This window comes from Rattus norvegicus, chromosome 1 (assembly GCF_021556685.1).
Source record: "Rattus norvegicus strain SHRSP/BbbUtx chromosome 1, alternate assembly SHRSP_T2T, whole genome shotgun sequence".
Lineage (NCBI taxonomy): Eukaryota > Metazoa > Chordata > Mammalia > Rodentia > Muridae > Rattus > Rattus norvegicus.
In genome coordinates this window covers 81,673,136-81,680,995 of record NC_141534.1, presented here as the reverse complement: position 1 = coordinate 81,680,995, position 7,860 = coordinate 81,673,136, and the positions used below count along the sequence as shown (strand labels likewise).

Genomic DNA, 7,860 nt, shown 5'->3' with positions numbered 1-7,860 from the left:
TAAAGGAAGGATTGAAAGAGTTGAAGGGGCTTGCAATTCCATAAGAACAACAATGCCAACCAGTCAGAGCTTTTAGGGACTAAACCACTACCAAAAGACTATACATCGACTGACCCAGGGCTCCAATTGCATATGTAGCAGAGAAGGAATGTCACCAATGGAAGGGGAATCCCTTGGTCCTGCCAAGGTTGGACCCCTAGTACAGGGGAATGTCGGGGGGTGGTAAGGAGGGGTGGATGGGGAGGGGATAGGGTGCTTATGGACAGGAAACCAGGAAAGGCAATAACATTTGAAAAGTAAAAAAAGAAATATATCCAATAAAAAATAAAAAAAGATCATGTGGCGGAACTTTGTACTATGTCCTGGGGCTTCTGTATTATTCCAATGTAGACTCAACTTCTTAATTTTTTAAGCAATCTGACATCATCTCATTCTTTGTTAATGGCTACATTTCTATATGTAACTTATTCTCATGATGCATTGGATCTTTTATGCACAATTTGCTCAAAAGTTTCAGTAGGTATAGTACCATCAGGTAGTTCTGGGTAATTGGCTTGGAAGAAACCATAGAAATATATACAAGGAGAGATGTTGAGCACAAATAGGAGTTGCTGCTGCCTCCTTATTTCTAAGACCATGCCAATCCTGTCTTCACAGAGGTTTCTAAAATGCCCATCTTGTCTACCTGAGCAAGTCCCATGGTTTCCATTGGAGAGCATGTGACTCTGCAGTGTCAATCTCAGCTTGGGTTAAAATTTGCATTTAGTCAAGGAAGATGCAGTCAACATCCTAGAGTTCTGTGATACCATATGTTAATACTGCTTTCATATGTACCCTGTGACCATGGCACCTATAGGGACTTATAGATGTCAGAGCTTTGATTCTAACCTGCCAAACATCCTGTAAGGAATCAGTGAACCCCTGTTGATCATAGTTACAGTTAAGACAGTTTTCCTGTCAGAGGTGTTCTACGGGACTCTGGCATTTCTACTGACATTTTGAGTTTTTTATTATTAGATAGGAGTCCCCAAGAATAGTAGGAATGATTTAAAGTATCTCAGGCTTCAGAAAAATCAAGACAGGGGAGTGGATGCTGGGGCAGTCAGGACAGTGTTCCCCTAATGAAGTCCATATTCTCATCCCTAGAGCCTATGAATATTTTCCATGTGGTTTGATAGTTTGGTTGTTTAACCTCTACCTAAAGTTCATGTGCAAAAATTTTGATTCCAAGGATAGATGCACTTGTGGTAGAGAAATCTATTAAGATGGAACTTAAACTGAGATGGGTGGGTTATAAGGGATACTGCACTTAGAAGATACTAATATTCTCCTGAGATGCTGGTGAGCTTTCATCAGAGAGTTTGTACAAAACAACTCTTGTGTGGAAGGGGGAAAGAGGTTGAGGATGCAATTCATGTTTTAATCAGTTGACTTTGAATTGAAGGGAATGTCCTGGATGGTCCACATAGGCCAGAGTAGCTACAATATTTCATAAAGGAGAAGGAGGAGGATACTGAAGATCAGAGCAAGGCAGCATGAGACATACTCCATTTTTCTGGTTCTGAAACTAAAGTGTCCACAAGCCAAAGAGTGCTGGAGATTTCTACAATCTGGAAAAGAAAAAGAAATATATTGTTCTCATGGCCCTTTGAAAGAAATGCAGACCTTACACCATGAGAATCATACCAGTGGGCTCATTTCAGACTTCTCACCTCCAGAACTGTAAGATATTATAAATGTATTCTTTTCCTGTGCCATATTTGTGATCATTTCTAACATTGGCAATTAGCATCTAAAAATATACCTAACTCAAAGACAAGCAGAAGAGAATTGTTGCTAAAAGAACAGTATGGCCATGATATTGATGATGTCATTAGGTTGAGAGGAGGTGATGGTTCATGGATCCAGAATCATAGCTACTTTGTTTGGGCTAGGATCACAGACAACCTCCAGACAAACCAGTTGAAACAGTCCAGGATCAGGAGGGAGACATAGGAAAGCTTCTGTCTGCTGCCTTACTGCTAAGACATAGCCTTCTAGGGATTCCATTTTTTTCTAAAGGGCATGAAATGGATCCAAAGGGCACCCTGAAGCCCAGCATTTTATATTTTCTACCCTCATCTATCATAGAAAATGGAAGTCTGTGATAATGAAAGCTACAGTTACTTGTGAGGGACAACTCCAGTTAAGTGGAATCTGAAAGTATTAGAGAATTGAGTAAAAACCAAAAAGAAATGGACAGGGTGAATAAAGATACATGGCTACAGGAGAGAACATAGAGATATGAGTAGGAGGAAAAGCATGAGGTGGAAGAACCTCTGTTATTCTAATTTCTATGAAGTGACATGAGGAAGGGGTGACTCCCAAACTAACAGTCTCTTTGTTTTAGGAGTCTACAGAAAGCCTTTCTTATTGGCCCTACGACCTCTTCTGATGAAATCAGTAGAGGTGGTAATGTTGCAATGCTGTTCAAAAACAATGATTGAAACCTTCATTCTGGTTTTGTGTAGCAAAGGGGTAGAAGAAATATGTATGTATCTTGTTGGGAAGCTTTATGGTGGTGGCTCCCAAGTCACATCTCCATGTCTCTCATGACTGCTGCAAATGCTGAAACCTACATATGTTACAGTTCTCCCAGTTGACATACCTATATGTGGTCAGATCCAAGTGAGCCCCTGGACATGATAGTCTCAGGTGAGTGTCTCCAAGATTATTCTTTAAACAGGTTTATATATGTTTTGGATATTCTAAAATTGGCAAGTCTCAAGAGGTCAGGAGGCTAATGAGTGTTGGGAATTTATGGAGTGTAGACTTGAGAGTTTTAATAACAAAAGCAATGATAAAAGAAACTCAAGTTAAAGATATTATGTAAAAAACAGAGGGGAGAACTTAGATGAGGGAAAGTAAATGGGGAGTAATAGAATATATTATAATTTCAAAAGTAAAAGAAATATTTAAAATATAGGAGGAACAAATGTGTTATGAACAGAGATTAAAAGCCCAGAAACCAGGTGATGCAGCACATGGGTCAGAATAAGAATTTCCCATCCCTACCTTTTCAAGTGACCTGGCAAGTTCAGAAATTGAGTTTTCACCTCATCACATCTCCCTTCTCAACTAGATAAAAACAGTTATGTCCTGTATCTAACAAGTACCTAACCTGCTGCATCACCATGGTTCCTCACAATGCCTTTAGTTTGACACTCCCTCTTCCCTGTAGTTGAGTCATAATGGTCATATGTTTGGTCCTATGTGAAAAGGCTGAACACCAGTATCACTGTGATTATCTTTCTTTCATATATCTCCTAACTGGCTATCCAAGACCATATACTAAAATAATCATTGTGCTAGAGGATGACTGGAGAAAGTGGCAATTTGAGTTCAAGAGAACTGAGTCAGGTTATAAGCACTTGATTGTCTTACAGAGTTTCTGGATTCAACTCCCAGCACTGATAATGATTCAGAAGCAATGCTAGTCCCAGAAGATCTGATGAGCTCTTCTGACCTCAGTGGGCGCTGCACATATGTGGTGCACATACATAATACATTCATGCATACAAAAACATTCAAATACAAAGATTAAAAAATTAAAAATTAAGGAAAAGACTGTAGAGGTAGCTAAGTGTTTAAGAACACTTAGTTTCTCCCAGAGGAACCAAGTTCAATTCCCAGCACTTGCTTTGGTTGACTCAAGACCACCTATAATCCCATTAGTCTACCAAAAAATGTAGATAGAGTAATTTTTAAAATCAGCATGCTTTATTTTCCCAAAAGTGATAGAAACTCTTTCTGTTCTCATTCTGGCCTTGCATACTGAATTGGGCCAAACCCATTCAATTCTAAAATTCATAAACTAAATTCATATTCAAGGTAATGACGGACAAATTAAACTCAAAAAAAAAGTGCTAGGAAGATTCAGTGACCAACCTTATCAGTGACCACAGAGAAGTGACTTTTCTTTATTAATTGATTATTTTATTTATTTACATCCCAAATGTTATCCCCCTTCCCAGTCTCTCCTCTGCAAACCCTCCATCTCATCCCCCTCCATTTTGCCTCTAAGAGGCTTCTCACATACCCACATACCCACTCTAATCTTAGCCCTCTAGAATCCCCCTATGCTAGGGCAACAAACCTCCATAGGACCAAGGGTCCCCTGTCCCTGTGATGCCAGATAAATCAATCCTCTTCTACATATGTAGCTGGGCCTATGGACACATTCATGTATACACTTTGGTTTGTGGTTTATTCCTGGGGAACTCTGGTGAGGTGGGGGTACCAGTGAGGTGATACTGTTCTTCCTGTGGGATTGTAATCCTTTTCAACTCTTTCAGTTTTCCCCCTAACTCTTCCATTGGGGTCTCTGGACTCAGTCTGATTGTGGGCTGTGAGTATCTGCATCTATCTTAAATGTTGATGGAGTCTCTCAGAGGACAACCATATTAGGATCCTGTCAGGGAGTACTTATTGGCATCAGCAATAATTTTAGGGCTCGGTGTCTTCAGATGAGATGGACCCCAAGGTTGGGCAGTCTCTGGATAGCCTTTCCATTTCCTCTTCCTCCATTTTCTTCTCCATTTTTGTCCTTGTGTTTTCTTTAGACAAGAACAATTCTTGGTCAAAAATTTTGAGATGGGTAGATGACTCATCCCTCAACTGGAAGCCATGCCTACCTACTGGAGGTAGTCTCTTCAGGTTCTATGACCCCTCTGTTTGGTATCTTAGCTAAGATCATTCCCATTGGGTTCTGGAAACCTCTCATTTCCCTGGCATCTGGGACTTTCTGGTAGCTACCCCCAGTTCCCCACCTCCCATTGCTACATATTTCCATTCATGCTTCTGAACCTCTGGATGTCTCTGTTGTCTCTTCTCATACTTGTCCTGCCCAAACCTCTTTGCCCTCATCTACCTCTCCCCCTCCAAGGCCCCTCCCTCCATTCCTCTATCTCCCATGATTATTTTTTTCTTCCTTCTAAGTAGGATTGAAGTATCCACACTTTGATCTTCTTCTTGTGCTTCATATGGTCTGTGAGTTGTATTTTGGGTATTCTGAGCTTTTGGGTTAATATTCACTTAGCAATGAGTACATACAATGTGTGTCATTTGTGACTGGGTTACCTCACTCAAGATGATGTTTTCTAGCTCTATCCATTTGCCTAAGAATTTCATCAAGTTACTGTTTGTAATAGCTGAGTAGTAATCCATTGTGTAAATTTTCTGTACCCATATTTCTGTATCCGTTCCTCTGTTGAAGAACATGTGGGTTGTTTCCAGCTTCTGGCTATTATAAATAAGGCTGCTATGAACATAGTGAAACATGTGTCCTTATTTTATGTTAGAACAACTTTTGGGTATATGCCAAGTAGTGGTATAGCTGGGTCTTCTGGTAGAACTATTTCCAATTTTCTGAGGAACCACCAGATTGTTTTTAAAGGTGGTCATACAATGTTGCAATCCCACCAGCAATAGAGGAGTGTTCTCATTTCTCCACATCTTTACTAGCAGCTGCTGTAACCTGAGTTTTTTTATCTTAGCCATTCTGATTGGTATGAGGTGGAATCTCACAGTTGTTTTGATTTGCACTTCCCTGATTGACTAAGAATGTTCAACATTTCTTTAGGTGTTTCTCAGACATTCAACATTCCTCAGTTGAGAATAATTTTTAGCGCTATACCCCATTAAAATTATCTTTAATCTTATATAGTCCAGTTATTATCTCCCTCCTGGTCCACGCTCTGACAGTTCCTCATCCTATGCTTCCTTCCCTGCCTTCAAGAGCATATCCCCAACCAACCCAAATGTACCAGTCTTCTCCAATCCCTGGGGCCTCAGATTTCTTCAGAGTTACATGTGTCTTCTCTTACTGAGGCTAGACCAGACAATCTCTTGCTGTATATGTGTTGGGGGCCTCCTACCAGTTAGTGTGTACTGCCTGGTTGTTAGCTCAGTGTCTGAGAGACTTTGACAGGCCCAGGTTAGTAATGGCTGCTGGTCTTCCTATGGGATCATCCTCCTCCACAACTTCTTCCAGCTTTTCCCTAATTTAACCACAGGGATTCCGGACTTCTATCCATTGGTTGGATGTAAGGATCTGCATCTGTCTCTGTCTCTGTCTCTGTCTCTGTTGGTTACTCATTGAGTTTCACAGAGGGCAGTCATGCTAGTCTCCTGTCTGTAAGCACACAATCAATAATAATGTCAGGCCTTAAAGTCTCCCTTTGTGATGGATACAAATTTGGGCTGGTCCCTGGAACTCCTTTCCCTCAGTCTCTAGTAAATATTTGTCCCTACAATTCTTTAGACAGAACAATTATGGGCCAGAGGTTTTTTGGGTTTTTTTTTTACTGTGGAATAGCAATTCATCCCTCCATTTGATATTCTGTCATTCAACTAGTTTCCTCTCCCCACTGTTGGGCATTTCATCTAAGTTCTCTCCTTGTGAGTCCTGAGAATCTCTCACTTCCCAGGTCTCTAGTGCATTCTAAGTGGTCCCCCACCTTCTAATTCTTGAGGTTACCTGTTTCTATTAATTCTACTGTCCTTCATAGCTTTACTCTTGGTCCCTACCTGATCATGTTCCTAGGTCTGTATCACCCTTTTAATAGACTTACTTGTTTCTCTGGTATCAAACTGCTTGAGTTCTTTGTATGTTTCAGATATTTGCATTTTATCAGATATAGATAGTGTCCCAATTTGTAGATTGTCATTTTGATCTATTGACAGTGTCTTTTGCCTTACACAAGCTTTTCAATTTTATAAGGTCCAATTTGTCAGTAGTTGATGGTAGAGTCTGGGCCACTGGTATTCTTCTCTTAAGGAAATTTTTCCCACTGCTTATGTGTTCAAGGCTCTTTCCCACTTACTGTTCTATTAGATTCAGCATATCTGTTTTTTGATGACTTCCTTGATCCACTTGGACTTGAGTATTGCAAAATGAAATAAGAATGGATCAATTTGAATTCTACATGCAGTATGCTAATCTCACCAGCACGGTTTTTGAATATGATTTTGTTTTTTCCACTCGATGATTTTGTCTTCTTTTTCAAAGTGTCCGTAGTTGTACGGGTTTATTTCAGGGTGTTCAACTTTCTTCCATGGATCTACTTGTCTATTTCTGTACCAATACCATGTGGTTTTTATCATTATTGTTTTGTAGCAGAGTTTGAGGTCAGGAATACCTATTCCTCCAGAAATTCTTTTAGTGCCGATAATTGTTTTCTGCTTTCCTTTTGTTTTCTGCTTTCCTTTGTTATCCCCAATGAAGTTGAAAATTAATATTTCTATCTCTGTGAAGAATAGTGTTGGAATTTTGATGGGGATTGCATTGAATCTGTAAATTACTTTTGGCAAGATGACCATCTTGAATATGTTAACCCTGCAAATCCATGAGAATGGGAGTTTTTTCCATCTTCTGAGGTCTACTTCAATTTCTTTCTTCAGAGACTTGAAGTTCTACTCATACAGATGTTTCACTTGCTTCGTAAGAGTTAAACCAAGATATTTTATCTTATTTGTGATGATAATGAATGGTGCTGTTTCCTTAATTTCTTTCTCAGCTTATTTATCCTTTGTGTAGAAGAATGCTCCTGATTTTTTCAAGTTAATTTTATATACACCCATATTGCTGAAGTTGTTTATCAGGAGTTCTCTGTTAGAATTTAAGGGATTGCTTATGGAGACTATCATATTATCTACAAATAGTGATATTTTGACCTCTTCCTTTCCAATTTTCCCTTTTTGTCTAATTGCTCTGGCTGGAACTTTGTGCACTATACTGAATAAAAATGAAGGTAGTGGGCAGTCTTGCTTTTTCCCTGGTTTTGCTGGAATTCTTTCAAGTTTCCCTTCTTTTTTTACATT

General features: G+C 39.5%; 1 long non-coding RNA gene across 1 annotated transcript; it reads right to left on the bottom strand.

Moving 5' to 3' along the window:
• Positions 1-1,399: 1,399 nt before the first annotated feature.
• On the bottom strand, positions 1,400-3,108 carry LOC134484886 (uncharacterized). Its single transcript, XR_015654697.1, has 2 exons — positions 3,055-3,108; positions 1,400-1,610 (listed from the first exon to the last, which is right to left on the bottom strand). It is a non-coding gene; the product is annotated as an uncharacterized LOC134484886 (long non-coding RNA).
• Positions 3,109-7,860: the final 4,752 nt, after the last annotated feature.